This window comes from Rhinolophus hipposideros, assembly GCF_964194185.1.
Source record: "Rhinolophus hipposideros genome assembly, chromosome: 22".
In the NCBI taxonomy this organism is placed as follows: Eukaryota; Metazoa; Chordata; class Mammalia; order Chiroptera; family Rhinolophidae; genus Rhinolophus; species Rhinolophus hipposideros.
In genome coordinates this window covers 12995607-13012333 of record NC_138068.1, presented here as the reverse complement: position 1 = coordinate 13012333, position 16727 = coordinate 12995607, and the positions used below count along the sequence as shown (strand labels likewise).

At 39.3% G+C, this 16727-nt stretch overlaps 1 protein-coding gene across 7 annotated transcripts in view; it reads left to right on the top strand.

The window, feature by feature from the left end:
• The window catches only part of PKIG (cAMP-dependent protein kinase inhibitor gamma), a 79353-nt gene that overhangs the window by 25955 nt on the left and 36671 nt on the right, over positions 1-16727 (top strand). The window contains exon 1 of one of the 7 annotated variants that reach the window (XM_081033573.1): positions 14910-15033. The exons of the other annotated variants lie outside the window; for them this stretch is intronic. The gene's annotated coding sequence lies outside the window, so the exon portion shown is untranslated. Of the gene's footprint in view, positions 1-14909; positions 15034-16727 lie in introns of those variants that run through there. 7 annotated transcript variants of the gene reach the window in all.

Here is a 16727-nt window from a genome sequence, read left to right as displayed (position 1 = left end):
CCAGGTAGTTTTTTGGTTTGTTTTTTTTAAATAAGAAAATATTTTTTGCATGATGAAACCCAACTCGTAGAATCTAAGAGTTGGAAGGACTATTAGAGACCTTCTCTAATTGTAAAGTTTATTGCTGATGGATCACTGTTAACAACTAAATTGTTTATTGCCTAAAATAATTCTTTTTTATGTTGTCATTTAGCTGAATTCCCAAGTTAAAAAATAAAGTTTAGCACATATATTTCAGTTGATAAATACCTCATCCCTCATACATGACAACCAAAAGTTACATATTAGCCATAGTTATACCTTTTGGCTAAAAATAGTAGTAAGTTTCTAAAGATCTGTACTAACTTTGGATTCCAACTATAACTTTTTGTTTTCATTGACAGCAGAGTATAGATTTGAGAGATATTTATTGATTTTTTTTTTTACCAATTTTCTCAAATTGGTATATTCAATCACACCAAAAATATAGGTTTAAGCCCACTGCACATAGTTTCCTTTCTGCCAAGTGTTTAGAAATGCCTTACTTTTCAAAAGGCCCCACTCATTATTTTTTATGATACTGGAATAAAAGTCTCTAGTCTGGCTAAGCTCGTTTTTCTTCAAGCCTTTCAGGATTGTTTGCAATTCCAAAACGAACTCTGAGGGTTGTATATATCTTGTAATATGAGTGCTTCATTAAAATTAAGGAGGGAGCTGTGAATCTTACCTATCCTGTTAGGATCAGATATAAATAAATGCTTTTATTGGGATTTTCAGTATATTTAGAGTAATCTATACTTATTGAAACTGACTTGCCCCTTTCATTTCTTTATATTATTTTACCAGTCAACTTCCCAACCTTTCCAGAACATAAAATGTTTAAAAGAAGCTATACCTTATACCTTGGCCTTGAACTATGGTGGAGTGTAGCCAGCAAACATGATACTACGTACTTTGGATTCCCACGACTTTTCCATATCTGAGACTGAAAGAGAACTCGGGAGGGAGCCTTGGCATAGCAGAGAGGTTTGGCACTTCTCTATTTTTTGAGAGTTGACCAGCTTTCTGCAAGGGACCCTTGTAAGGCCACAAGTCATTAGGGACAAAATTTTCAGTCTTTAAATGACTACAATATTTTAATACAGCAGAATGAATACATGACACCCCATTCCACAAGTAGGTATGTTTCTGAAAGAGACTTCTTGGGTATTACTTTTTAATTATTATTTTCATTGTCATCTCCATCATTGTAATAGTAGTAATAATAGCAGTAGTTAACATTTTTGGAAGACTTAGTATATTTTATATACATAGTTCCCTTTAATCCTTACAATCCTTTAATCCAAACAATCCTGTGAATTAGGTATTTATTCTTTCCGTTTTACAGGTAAGAGAACTGAGACTTAAGTAGACTATATGCTTTGTTTGGTTGATTGATTTTGGTAAAGTTCAGATACCTTTTGCCCTATGCTGGGCACTCACTAATAGACAGTAAGTATTTGAGAAAAATAATTGTGTGAGATTCAAAAATCATGTTGTCTTTTGCATTATTCCTTTCTATTCCATTGCTATTGCCAACTCTCTAGTCTGAACTGACATTTCTTCAAGTCTAATTGGTCTGCCTCTTTCCAGCCTCTTTGTACCTTAATCCATCCTTCTGATAGAGCTCCTTCTACCAAAGGCATATCTAAATACTACTTTGCCGGTGTTACCCTCCACTTAAAATATTTCAATCATTTCTTACCACCTGTCATCTAAGGATGATTGGCTTTGGCTTTGAAAGGCCCTCGGTAGGAACAAGCTCCTAGACGTTTCAGTGTGTCTCAGCTTCAGAACAATCCATTTTACCTGGCTTTTGTTTCCTTGTTTAAAATAAACTTTAAAAATAAAAATAAAGTTTTAGAAAAGTACACAGTAAGTAAAATTTCCTCTCCCTCGTCCCCCAAACCCTCCTTCTCATTTCGTAGAAGTAACCATTATAAACGATTTCCTACATAATTCTTCCAGAAATTGTGCCTATCCAAGCAGAAATATTAGATCTAATGCTTGCTTTAAAATTATATAAATGAGATCATATTGTACAGTGTGTTCTGCCACTCGTGTTCACATAGATCCATTTTATTCTTTTAAACCACTTCATGGTTATATCAGTTAAAATCTTTTGTGGGAGTAACAGACACAGGGAATGTACTGGAAGAATGTAAGACAAAGTTTAGAAAACGGTCCGGACCAAGGCAGGCCTCGGGAACCATGAAGTAATAGGTTCAGCGAGCGTCTTTCAGCAGAAGCAGCCAGGCCAGTATGTAGCTGTTAGTGCCCTCGGTCACTGTCAGGAATAAATCCCAAAGTCTCTTTGTCTTTCTGCCCCTCAAGATTCAGAGTCCCAGTGGGGGGAGTACCCCCAACTAGGTTCAGGCGCTTGGATGCTGGACAGCTTACAAAACTGATGAATTTCCATTGCAGTGGTATTCTGTTGTATAAATGTACCATAATGTATTTACTAGCTGCCCCTTGGTGCATATTCAAGTTGTCAAGTTCAGTTTTTCCCTAGCAAAAACTGTTGCAAAGAAAATCATTTCACGTGTGTGTGAAGTTTTGTAAGTATGTCTGTGGAATCAATTTCTACTGAAAGACTGTACTGTGTCAAAGGGTGTGACACCCTTTGATGAATATTGCCAATTCAGCCTTAGAACTTAGCAGTTCATCTTTAGAATTTAGCACCGGTTTACAGTCCCATCTGCAGAACCAACGGGCTTTCTTTGATAAGATACAACGTTATTTATAACCAAATACTCCACACAAGCTACAAAGTATCAAACCAGGTGGAAAACCATGTTCAAGTGGCTGGAGTATAGAATTTCAATATTTACCAAAGAATAAGTATCTTAACAGAAGGTTTTGATTAGCGAATTACATTTTTCTATTAGTAAACTGACATGTTCGTCACTACCCAAGCTATCTCAGTTGACATTCTATGAAATGTTGAAAGGTAACTCAACTTCCCTTTTCTTTCCTCCTTTTCATGTTCATGTTTTCCTCAATGTTGGATCCTTTCATCACTCTACTTCTTAGCTTTTAAAATTTGTCGTATTTATTTGAATAGGTAATACCATTAAATGCTCCAAAATTCACAAGTTAATGATAGGTATATGCAGAGGGAGTTTTACCTTCAGTGATGGCGCAGATAGTTTATATCAAGAGTGAAAGGGGGGATCTCGGTGGGACCCCCCCCCCAAAAAAAAAAGAGTGAAAGGGGGATCAGAATCATTAACAAGATAACATAGAGTGAACAACTGTATGCCAAAATTTTAAAAATTTAGCTGAATGGATACATTTATTGGTAATACAACTATTAATAAAAATTGAATCAGCAATTAAAAATTTTCACACAAACAAAACTTGAGGCCTAGAAGGCTTCACAAGAAAGTTAAGCATATAAGAGAGATAGAATTAATATTACACAAACCCTTCCTGAGAGTAGAAAAAGAAGTGATGGGGGGAAAAAAACAGAAACAAAAACAAAAACACCCTGACAGTGAGATTATAAGAAAGGAATATTCACAGGCCATTTTATTCATGGGTATGAAAACTCCTAAACTAAATATTAGCAAAGCCAATCCCATATTTTACTTATTACTGTGATATAAAAAACTAACCAAAAATGGTTGTGGCTTAAAACAGCCACTTTATTATCCCAAAGGTTCTGTGGGTGGAGAATGTGGATGGTGCACCGTGGGGGTGGCTTGTCTCTGCTGCGCGTCGTCTGGGCCCCCATCTGGGAAGCCTCAAAGGAGACCCTCAATCATTTGGAGGCATTGTCACTTTGCATGTCCTGCAGTTGATGCTGCCTGCTGTGTGGACCCTCCGCTCCTGTCAGCCGGAACACCTACATTTGACCACTCCGTGTGGTCTATCTGCATGGGCTAGTGGAGCTTCACAGCATGGCGGCTGCTTCCAGGTGCAGGGTCCTAAGAGAGCAAACTGGGAGTGCTTAGCATTTTTATGATCTAGTCTTGAAATTCACATATCGCCACCTCCACAATACTCGCCTGGCTGAGACAGTTGCAAAGGTCTCTCCAGATTCCAGGGAAGGGGTCATACACCTCACCACCCAAGAAGGGGAGTGTCAAGGTCACATTGTAAGAAAAGTATGTGGGATGGGGTAGTATCGTTGAGGCCATCGTTGGAAAACACAGCCTGCCTTATCTAACAGTCTCTGAAAAGGGTAAGACATCATGACCAGGCTGGGTTATGATGCAGGTTATACTAGAAATGCAACCAAAGACTCAATTAGTATAATTTGCTAACAGATTAAAAGAGAAAAATGATCGAATTCTAAAATGGAATATCCATTTTTGATTAAAACATCAACATGTAGTCACCTAGGAATAGATGAGATCTTCCTTCACCTGGTAAAGAGTGACGATAAAACATGTACATTATACTTCACAGCAAACATTTTACTTACTGGTACATTTTTACTTTAAGGTAATTTTCAGAGTTGCCCATTACTATTATGTCTACTCAACATTTGTTGGAAGTTCTAGCAATTGCAGTGAGGCAAGAAAAAGGAAATGTTTAAGTTTTGCAAAGGAAGAGTTAATAACTTACTGTCTACAGTTGACATGATTGTTTATATAGAAATTACAAAAGAATTCTATAAATCGTTGAAACTAATAAAAGTTGTGCAAGTTTGCTGGCTACTAAATCAATATACTAACCAATTATACTTCTATGCACCATCTACTAATAGAAAATTAAATTTTAAAAGATAGGCTTTACAACAGCATCAAAAATAGCAGGTAGCAATAGAGAAAAAGCATAAAACTTTATTGAGAGATATTAAAGAATACCCAAATAAAAGGAGAGACAGATCATGTTGCAAATATGAAAAAAAAAACCTCAGTACCGTAAAGATATCAGTTCTCTAAAAGATATGGGAGTGCTGTTCCAGATTAGAGGAAAATTAAGAAGTAGACAGCTTTCTAGTGTTCTTGATTGGATCCTATATCCATTGGAAGGAAGGAAAGAAGGAAGGAAGGAAAGAAGAAAGGAAGGGAAGGATCTTCCTTTCATCCTTACCCTTCAGCTGCCCTAGAGAGACCTATCACTGTCCAGTTTGTTACACAGCTTCCTGGAGATATTCCATAAATATAAAAATAAATAAACATTTTTTCTTATTTTTCCTTATTTTTTTCAACAAATTTAGTAGTATACTGTTCATATTGTTCCACATCAGGCTTTAAAAATATGTATATTTTGGATATTTTTGTGTCACTAAATAACTATCATTGTCTATCTAAACTATTATGACTGTATAAGCTCCGGTTGTTTGGAAGAGCCTTGATTTATTTAACCTATTCCTTCTTCATAGATAGATAATTTCTAATCTTTTGCTGCAATGCACTCAGTGCATACACATTTCACTCTTGTAAATGTAACCTTTATGATAAATGCCTAAATGTGAATTTGCCAAGGCAGAGGATGTGTGAATTTATTTGATTGATTGCCAAATGATGCTATACGAATGTATGACTACATTCGCAATGGATGCGAATTCCTGTTTTCCAACACCAAACAGTGAGTGTCTTGTCAGACTTTTTGCTATTTCCCAATGGTAGAAGTAAATAGAATATCAACTAAGGTTGACTACTTTTCAGGTATTGAGAGTGATAATGTATTTTCTGTAAATTCCTTGTTCATATTCTGAGCTTATTTTCCCCTTGGGTTGTTGGTCTTTGTCTTATCAATTTCTAGAAGCTCTTTATAGATTAAGGAAATATTCATGATATGAAGTACTTTTTTTTGTATTTGACATTTCATTGTTACTTTGCTGATCATGATTTTTGCCATGCAAAATATTTTTATTTATACATGGTCCAATTTATCAATATTTTCTTTAATGACTTCTAGGTTTTATATCATACTTGGAAAGCCCTCCCACATTGTAAGGCTATCAAATGTTGTACTCTATGTTTTTCTAGTACTTATATGGCCTGATATTTTTGCATTTAAATTTGTAGATCCACCAGGAACTATTTTTGGTGTGACACGTAAGACTAGTTATTAACCTTACCTTTTCAGATAGATGGAGAGATTAATTTTGACTGCGAGGAAGAAGGATCTGGTAAAGAGTCTCCATCCTCTTTTAGGGGATGGAATTCCTTTCCCTCAAAGTAATTGGAGTGAGCATCTGAAGTCAAAGCTCCCTCTTCCCCACAGCAGGTGGGGAAAAAGTCAGTTTTAAACTGAGCCCTTTTTCAATATTCCTTCTCATTTCCCAAAACTTTCTATTACTGCACTGCCATTGGCCTCATGACATGTTGTGATTCTGATCTCATTTTTGTTCTGTGTTAAAGTTGCGCTTTTCTGATGTCATGAAAGGACACAGCTTCATGTCTCTTATAAGCTCTCTCTAAATTGTGACATAGTGTGAATTACAGTGAGTTATAGACATTATTTTTCTGATCATGTTTCAAAGGCCTCTTTTTCCTGATTTTGTTTGCCCGATCCCACGTCCATCTCATCCACTGATCTTTCTTTAACTTTCTGTAACCCTCCATCCATTTATTATAAGACAGGTTGTGAGCCAGGAGGAAACACACCTTCCTGGTCACGATTCCACATTCATTGTTCTGGACAGAAATGTACAAACCTTTGAAACTCAGTTCAAACTTATCAATGGAAATAAAGAGAATTCACAAGCATTTTTTTCTCCTTAGGACTGTGGCCCCTGATGGGCATACTTCTGTGCTACTTGCTCTTGGAGGAATGAGACCAACTTTGACTTAGACACTTAAGGAAATAAAACATTTAAAAATGACAAATCTCACCATGCTAGATAAAGGAAGAGTTTTCATGTGTTTGTTTTTTTCCTAATCTGTCTATTTGTCTATACATATCTATTAGCTGCCTTCTGTTTGCCAGGCATTGTGCTAGGTGCTGGGCTACAGAATTCAGTAAAATACGTTCTCCATCTGGACAGAAATATACCAAGTAATCATAATGAACTGTGCCGGGAACTAGTAAGGGGCATCAGAATAGTAGCAAAGGACAGAATCCACTCCCACTGGTACCGTGTTTCCCCAAAAATAAGACCTAGCCGGACCATCAGCTCTAATACGTCTTTTGGAGCAAAAATTAATATAAGACTGGATCTTATATGACATTATAATATAATATAATATAAGACTAGCGCTTACATTAATTTTTGCTCCAAAAGACGCATTAGAGCTGATGGTCCGGCTAGGTCTTATTTTTGGGGAAACACACTATAAGCAGAAAGGTATTAGGTCAGTGCAAAAGTAATTGCAGTTTAAAAGGTTAAAAATAATTGCAAAAACCACAGTTACTTTTGCACCTACTTAAGAGCTTACAGCATCTCCAGGAAGTTACTAGATCCTGGCTTGAATGTTGCACAGGTGGAAATAAAGCAGTCCAGTAGAGTGTTCCATGAGAAATGCCTGACCACACTAAGGGGGATTGTTTTAGAGAAAACACCACGGCTGCCTCACTCACTTCTTCACAAGTGGCATTAGATAGTGGACATCAGAAACTATGCCCCAGAACAGCCCTTTTCTTTAAGGTCTCTCTCCAGTGCAATTAGATGTAGTTAACCCAAACCATGTTGTTTATATGCCTCAGGCCCCTCGTTGGTCTGTAGCAGCAACTACTGAGTTTGCAATCGCTTTGCCTTCAATGTGGACTTCGCTTCAGATGACTATAGATGATTATTTTAAAAACTCTTTTAACACTGCATGTCACTGACTACCAGAGTCCCATCCTCTAATACCAGGGGTCGGCAGACTATGGCCTAAAGGCCAATCTAGCCAGCCACTTGTCTTTTTAAATAAAGCTTTATTGTCATAGAGCCCTGTTCATGTTTGCTCAGTGTCTGTGGCTGCTTTCACACTCTAGGGGCAGAGTTGAGTGGTTGTAACAGGAGTTCCCTGCTGTGTGAGTTCTTTAAGATAGTCTGTGTAGGAGTAGCTAAGAGACTAGGGTAGGCAGTCGGTGCTCAGATGTTCATTCTGGGCTTCTTGCAGCTCCCAGAATATGAAGCTTCCTCCGGGCTACATTCCAGCCCCTTAAGCTTCAACTGGAGTGCCAGTGTTTATTAGTGCATTCGGTACTGCAAGCCTGTCTTTTTTTTTTTTTTCTTTCTGCTAGCCTGTCTCGACTGCTAGAGTCTGAAGAGCCTGTCGGATCCATTTCTGTAATTTTTTTTCTTGCCTTTTGCCTTTTGCTCTGCTAAGTGTCCCATCTAGTCCCCAGCTCATAGAAGATTCTATTGTTAGAACTCTAGTAAGCTCTCTGCCATAACGTATGGACATATGATATGACCAGAAACTAATGGCTGCTGAAAAGTACGTGGAATAATCCCTTTCCTGCAAGTTGTAAGCTAAGTCAATTAAATCAGAATCATCCCTGCTGACCTTTGCAAATGTGGAGTTAGTGGTTGAGTGCATGAGAATTATAGGGACCACAATTCAGGTATAGCTTTGTTCTTTGATCCCATGTAATAGATTCAGTCCAAACTGAAGTCTTCTGGTCTGGTTCCCCTTCTTACAAGGTAGGAGCCTGGTTCTCTTATCGTGGGATCCATGATAGAGAAGTTTTGATTGTTTCCATTTTTTTTCCACTGTTGGCTGTCCCATCTGATTTTCTTCTTTTACATTCACACTGAGCTTGTGGGTCAGCTTCCTCTAGTTCCTGTAGCAGAAGAGGCCAGCTTTTGTTCTCATTCTAATTTGTTTACATTTATCTTCAAGTATATCAGCTTTCTTTTCGTTTTCCTTATTGCGACTTTTAAAAACTTTTGAAAACAGAAGTATCTACAGTCTTCTTATCTCCCTGCCAGCAACCTTTGCCCTGCTTTAGGGAGAGGGAGAGGGGCCCTTTTATCTTTTTGCAAGTCAGCTAGGCTCTGCTTCAGGCCTGGAATTTTTTTCTGGCTAAGAATTTTCATCTGTGGACGCAATGGCTTCTTTGCAGCTCTTTAAAAAATCATCTCTGTTTGTTAGGAATGGTGGCTTTGGTGCACGTTGGTTGGAAGTTACCTTTACTTCTGTGGGTGGGTAGCCTTATTCTTGATCTAATCTGTCATTGTGCTGAGATCCACTGGATGTATAATTATCATCGAGCTTCCAGGAGCATTGGAAGGGAGAAGCAAGCTCTGGGGTCCTCTGTGATGGTCTCATCAGAGCTTGTGAAGAGAGCTCTGGCTAAGGAACTCAGAGGCTGCTCCATCTTACATCCTGCCTCGTGCTCTGTCTCCATCTCCATCTCCCTTTTCTGAAAGTCCTTCTATTTCTTCTCCTGTCTTATTTCCTTTTCTCTTCCTGGGACCTGCTTTCCTCCTTTCTTCTTTTCCTTTCTCGGGCGTTATGCTTCTCGTGATCGTTCTGTCATCATGTGGCTTGAATCATGGCTGAGGTGTCTGCACAGAGCTTGGAGACTTCATTTCCTCCCACTTGCAGGTGACCTTCTACATGTCAGAGTGGTCACCATGCCTCCCCAACCCCTGGGGCCAGGCACAGGCAGGCAACACACCTTCTGGGCCAGGCCAGGAGAGAGGAGGGCAGGAGTGAGGAGGGCAGGAGAGAGGAGGGCAGGAGCAAGGCCCTGGAAACCATGCTGGACTGCCAGAGTGTGGCTTGTGTCTCTCCCCACCATTTTCAATGGCCAGACAATGTGTTTCGTATTTTGATTGTTTCCAATTTTTTCACTGTTATAAATAACTGCTATAAATGTCTCTCTCACTTATAAGTCAGAGTGTGTACATATTTGTAGAGCTTGGTATGTATCACCCAAAGGAACTTAAAAGTAACTTTTTTAAAAATATTTTTTTGTTTTTATAGAAGTACTACTATTTTTTTTACAGAAATAATGCTTCGTAGAAAGATTTTAAGTACCACTGAAAGAAGAAAATAAAATTACCTGCAGTGTTAGTAATAGTTTCATCTGTTCTTTTTTTGTGTGCTAAATACTATTTTCTCTTTTGTACCTTACCATTGGAATGAGACTATTTTTTTCATGTCCTTAGAGGTTCTTCTACAGCGTCACTTACTGTGACTGCATAATAAAATGTTCCCTTCTATCGATGTACCAAAGCTTATTTAGCCACCCCCTTAATTGTGAATTTTCGGTATTGTTTTCAGTTTTTCACTATTCTAGGCAGTGCAGAAGTGAACAACCTTGCGTCCAGCCTTTGCACACATCTGTAACGATTTCTCTGGGGATAAGTCTCGAAAGTGAAATGACTGGATCAAAGGGCATGTACACTCTTTTTACTGAGTAAACTTTATTTTTTAGACCAATTTTAGGTTCAAGCAAAATTGAGCAGAAAGCACAGAGAATTCCCACATAACGTCCTGTCCATGTATGTTTTTTAAGCATTTCAGTATGCGTGGTAGTCAAATTGCCTTTTAGGAACGTAGTGCCATTTTCCATTCTCACCTACATTTTCCCCGTATCTCCACAAAACCGGCTATTATCATTACAAAGAATTCTTTGATAAGGCACGTTTAAAGGAGAATACCTATTCCAGTCATAAGACTGAATTTCTTTTCTTCTGGAATTCATATTTACGTCATTCATCCTATTACTATTTATTACGGCAGGTGATGGCAGAGTACCACCAACCTTAAAAGAAGGTAATACCTGTACACAAAAATAAACATCCAGATAGAACAGAAAGATACATAAAAAAAAAATTCTTTTTAAATCTCCCTCCCACTTACCCATGCTTTCTCTTAAAAGCCACTTGTTTTGTACTTAATAGTTTCTAGTAATTATGGCATTTACCTCCAAAATTCTAAATAAGATATATGCACACAGACATATTTTTTCCTTCATTTCTTTTTAGACAGTTAACTTTGATAAGTAGCTCTGTATTGTTAGAATTACAGGTGTCCTTCAGGGCTCTGATACTTGCTTTTCGTGCTGGATTTGTGCTTCTTATTTGGCCTCAGAAAATTTCCCAGGCTTGCTTTTACGGTCAGCCATGTATTTGATGTATTTGCTAGGGTAATGGCACCCATCATTGGGGCAGTTTTGAGAGGAGGGTTTTGGGATATTCAGTCCATCTATTGGCTGAAATGGCATTCTTAATCCACTCACTTTGTATCTCTGTGAAAGATAAAGAAATTAGCACTTCTCCATTTCTCGTTCTACCTCCTGTACTTCCCGCCACCTCCCTACTTTTAAATGAGATAGACAGTGTTATTTTCTTCATTTAACAAATGAGATGCCAGAATTCAGAGAGGTTAAGTGATTTGCCCGAGGTCACACAGCTAGTAAGTGGAGGATGGAGCCAGGATTTGTCCTCAAGTTCATCTGAGTTCATCACACATGCTTTAACATGCCATATTAACAATCTCTCCACTCACTGTCCCTGCTAGTGCCTCTCCTGGCCTTTTTGTTTTTGTCATTACTGTCATTTTCCCTGTGAATTTAAGGAAAGGTAGGTCGGTCTGTATTCTGATTTTGGCTGCAGGACTTAACAAACTGTAAATGACCCTGTGTAGGTAAGTCACTTTACCCTCCATTGCCTCCATTTCTTCTTCTATTAAATGAGAATATAAGCACTTACAAGAAGATAAGTGTTGCAGAAGAAATGAGACAATCTACGTAAAAGTCCCCCCATGCAATGCAGGTATTATTATTTCAGAGCTCAATAACTATTTGCTGATCTATCAGTGCAAATCAGCAATGTGGATTGCAGGCTTCTCTTAGCGTTAGATGAGTTTTCCAGAACAATCTTTTAGTTTGTTAATTCCTTTTTCTTAAAGGGACATTAAAAAAAAATCCATGGTCGCTGCTTATTAAAGAAAAGAGCTCTGGGTTTTGTTTTTGTTTGTTTGAGATATTTTTATGCAGACACAGAGGGAAATCAAAAATCCACAGAAGAGCAGGCTGGTTATTTAAGATGGCATCACTGTCTTGGTCCCTTGTTGCTTTCCTCTACTTTGCTCAGTATTCGTGTCAATCATTTCCACCTGCTTTCTCACTTCTAGTTAGTAAGTCCTGAAGCCAAAAAGGAAATTGAGGGGTGAGGTTAGTCTGATATGCAGCTTGACTCATCCCACCCTATTGCAGTGATAAGTTTTCTTATTTCCTTTCCTCGGTTGAATTTAACTCAATGTACTGTCCAGCACACGTGACGGTTATCTTTATACCTTCAGGATCTGGTGTATTAGATCTCCAACACATGTTTACAAATGAATGGATGCTGGCAGTGTTCTGCCGCCTTCTGCATAAACTGCAAGGTGGCTTATGATGCCCACTGTCAACAGCAAGCAATTTCCATCAACACTGTTGACAGTTTCCCTTGAACTTGGTCTGTGGGCCTGTCGTGGATCCAGAGATAGCCTACAGGGTTCCACAGACCCCGTGGAATTACATTCATTTGCAGATACGCATTTTCTGAAGAACAGGATCTTGGCTTTCATCACGTTCTCAAAGAAGTACGTGACCTAAGATGAGTGGGCATCAAAGCACAAGTTGTGAAAAGCTTTGCGTCGGTGTGTGGCGTAGTCTAGTGGACTTATTTTCGCTCACACACACGTCAGTTTGTTCCTTGATCTCACTTGATAAATGCACTGTATGTAACGCAGATGTGCTGATGCTTTCAGATCAGATCACATCAGCTTGACCCTTGGTTTCGTGCCCTGTAGAAGTCCCGACAGAGTTTCCTTACGATTCTGGCCATTCCTTGGGAGTGAAGGTGTGGCTTTTGTTCTGCCTGCTCACCTCTGTCTCTTTCAACCTGTCAGTTCAGAATCAAAAGTTAATCCCTTCCATGGTTTCCATCAAGAACAAAAAGCATTTGTAAGTGTTACTGTCAGCTCTGCTGATCCTTTGGGAGTCCCAAAAAAGGGTCACGTAGAAATTCCAGACCTCTGCCAGCTTCCCGGCTTCTTGCTCCTTCCCTGCCTTTTATTCCTCACAGATTGCCCCTAGAATTCCAGTTCTTCCTTCTTTCTTGTGTAGAGCTACTTAGCAACCGTCAGCTTTTTATTTCTGTTATTTACTTATTTTTTGAATGGCCAAACCCAAAAAGGTGATCAGCAGCCAACAAAGGGCCTTCCATCTGACGAGAGCCTTTCTCTTTAGAAGGCAGATGTGGTTATAAGGAATTTTGCTTCTTATTTGTGTGTATGTTAACATTTTCTCAAATTTCAAGAAGCAATCTTAATAAATTTTGTAGGCCTGTATTCTTATTAAGAATCCCCTTCACTTCCTGGTGAATGTAGGCCCTTGCAATGGGATAGGACTTTGAAGCACATTGAAATCTTGTTTCTACATAGAACAAAAGTGAAACCTTTTCATTTTGAGATCTGCTAGTTTCTCTCACTGTCTCATAAACTGAATTTCCTTCTTTAAGTTTCTCCCGTTTTATTTTCTTCATCCTCTTTAAATAAAATTTTAAAAAAGGAATATGTTTGTTTTTGATGAGTATAACATTCATTTTTATTTTATAAAACTTAGAACAGCATGAAAGTATGCAATTTAGTTAATGACCACCCCCCCAACAATCCTGCTGTGCAGAGAGCCTCTGTTAACAATTTGGCATGTTGTATGTCTTTTTAGAGATTTAAATGCGTTATAGCAACAACAAGAGAACAAACACTATGAGCGAGGTACTGTGCATTGTCTCATTAAATTCTCACAGTCTCTGAGATGGGGGCCTCTGTTTACCAAAAAGGAAACTTGAGGCTTATAGCTAACTAGTGACTTGCTTAAACGTATTTCCAGTATTTGCTACTCTAAGCAATCTTTAATAAGTAAAGATATATCTAACAAGGTATTCTTGTCTGATTATCTCCAAGTAATAAATATCCAAAACTAGAATTGCTTGGTCAGAAGTGTGTGCCCATTAAAACTTTGGGTTCATTTTGAGAGAGGTGGTTAAGAGCATGGCTTTGTAGTCATACATGTCAGTGTTAATATTCCCACTACCACTTACTGGCCACTCACTAGACTTAAACTGTGCCTCAGTTTGCTCATCTTTAAAATGGGATGATAACAGCAACCTCATATGGCTGTGAGATTTAAATGAGATGATCATGGAAAGTCCTTGGCTGGTATCCAGCAGATAGGAAGAGCAGTGTGTCACACCAAGTCCCTGCTCTTATAAAGCTGACATTTTATTGGGATGGGGACGTAGCAGTGAAAGACAAGCAGTATACAAACTGATGAACAAGAAAAATAGCAGTGCCGTGTAGACAATTCACAGGAAGTGATGGGATACTTAAATGGGTGGTTCCCTTAGGTTGGGTGGGTTGAGAAAGTCCTAAGGAAGGTGACATTTTAGCTAAGTTCTGAATGACGAGGATATTCTTTAAATCCCTAGAAGCAGAATCATAGGATCAAAGATTGCAGGCATTAAAAATTTTGGTCAATAGAGTATTGACAAATCGACCTGCAAAAAATTTTCTAAAATAATTTACATTCTCTTGGTGTGCAGACATGTGTCTTTCCTACACCCTCTTAGCACTTTCCTCCTAATTTTAAGAAGTGGGGTTATGGAAAGCTTACATAGAGACCTTTCTGTTTGTCTTTCTAGGGAGCTTCCTTGGCAGGGGGAAATGATAAGAAAACAAATTAATCCCTTGGAGGAATCCTTTCTGTTCTCTCTCCCCAAACTAACTGTCCATCGTCACCCCTCACACTATGACCCTTTCTTCTCACCTGCTGCCCTTTCTCTCTGTGCCAATTGCCACCTGCATTGTGTGACAGGACTGGGAAGCCGCCAACAGTTAACCAGTACACGTGGTGATTAATAGCCACTTTCTCCTTCGGGATTAGGCAGTGCCTGGCTCAGGGGAGAAGGCTGGTCAGCATTGCTTTTGCTATAAAAAAAAACTGGCAGTTTTGCAAACGGATTTGTTGGCAAGGGTATATAACACCTTCTGTGCGTTAAAACTGTGCAGAAGGCTCTGTGTATCTTTTTGTTGCAGTCAAACCTCAAACCTCTCCTGTTGGGCACGCAGTGGGGGGAGGGGCCATTGCTGAGCACAGGACACTGCAACTGCTCCTGCCCCAGAGTCGGTGGGTAATAAGATGTCTTTTGTTTGTTTGGAATGTGTATTTGATTACATATTGTTTGTGGATCTGTTCTGTAAAGCCTTTTATCATCCTGCATGAACTGTGTCATAAGAAACATTCTCTTTGTAGGTCCTGAGCAGGGTTCCGCATTATTACAACAGAATAGTACCTGTTAAAATAGAGACCTCATTCAGGTGCTGTTTTCATTTCAGTTGTATTTTTTATTGGATACACACTATATCAGAGTTTCATCTCTGAATCAAGTGTTAAAATGATACCTTGTAGACAAATAGAGTAAAAGTCACTGTTCTTAAAATGTGGTTTCTTTTTATAATCTCTTTAAACTCAGCAACTTAAATAAAACATCCTGAGGGCAACATGTATTAGAGAGCAGGGTCTGGGGGGTGGGGGAGCTGGGGAGGGAATGTGTTTGGTGAAATTGTCCAGGAGCAAAGCACTGCTTACTTGAAGCTCAGAGATTTGTCATCCAAATATGTGCAGACTGCGGGTGCTATAAATAGTTTGAACTCAAGTACACCGCTTCTTCCCCCCCTAGTTGCTGCTTGGCCAGAACAGCCCAGGGAGCAGTGTCTCACACCAGGCTGGTGGCACCTGTGCCCAGCTCGCGGACTGCTCCTCTACCAGGCAGAGCTGTCAGCTCCCCAGGGCTTGAGATGGTGACCAGGGGGCCAGATACTCAGGCGCCTGAGTTCCCCACTTGTGGCTCCACCCCAGCACAGCTTGTTGTACAGCTTTACAAACTCGCCTCTGTTCTGGAGTAGCACTGATTTAAGATCCCTGGCAACTATAAAAAGCCCTGAGCCACATGGCCGTTGACTGAAGGAGATTTAGGAGATAGACACTCCCTTTTCATGGCAGAAGCACGCACGGCTCATTCCTTTCTTTTGGAGCCAAGAAGAACGCGGCACTGGTTGTCGGAACTGCTGCAAGCTGCCTACGCCAGCAGCTGATCTGCTGTATGCCAGGCGGGCAGGCAGCTGACATTTAAGAGCCCCTGTGAGGACTCAAACAAAATGCTGACATTAGAGCAACCGAGGACATTGCATGGTTTATTACTATATTTCCTTTGGAAAAAATAGGAAGAGCCGTCTATTAGACCAGCGTATTAGATGAGTCTCTTTTTAAAATTCCTGCTTCAGCTGCATTCATTTGCAGGAGCTCTTATGTCAGTTGCCCATGAGGAGGTTATGAATAACTTGACATTTTGTTGTTGAAGGGACAGATGATAAAGGATGAAAGAAAGTACTGGATCCTTGGGCAGGTGACCTAACTTTTCTTAGCTTTAGTTTCTTCATCTGTCAAGTAAGGGTAATCTTGTCTCTCTTGTTTCATGGAGTTGTTGAGGAAGTTTATGTAAAAGGACTTCTAGACTCTATACCAAACTTTTGGAATGTAAAGGAGAGGCAGGGTAGTGGAGAGTCTCCCAAGCCTGGCCCGCTTCGTGACCTCAAGCAAATGACTAATATCTCAGCCTCAGTCTTTTCATCTGTAAAATGGGAATGTCAATACTGGTCTTGCAGGAGTGTCACACACAGTAGAAATAACAAAGGTAATGCACTGACAAATGGTAGACTATGGTTAAGTGGCAATAATGGTTATCATCACAGGTAACGTGGAGATAGTCACCCCAAGTAGTTTAGGATTCTTCACCTGGAGAAACAGATTCAGTTTATAGA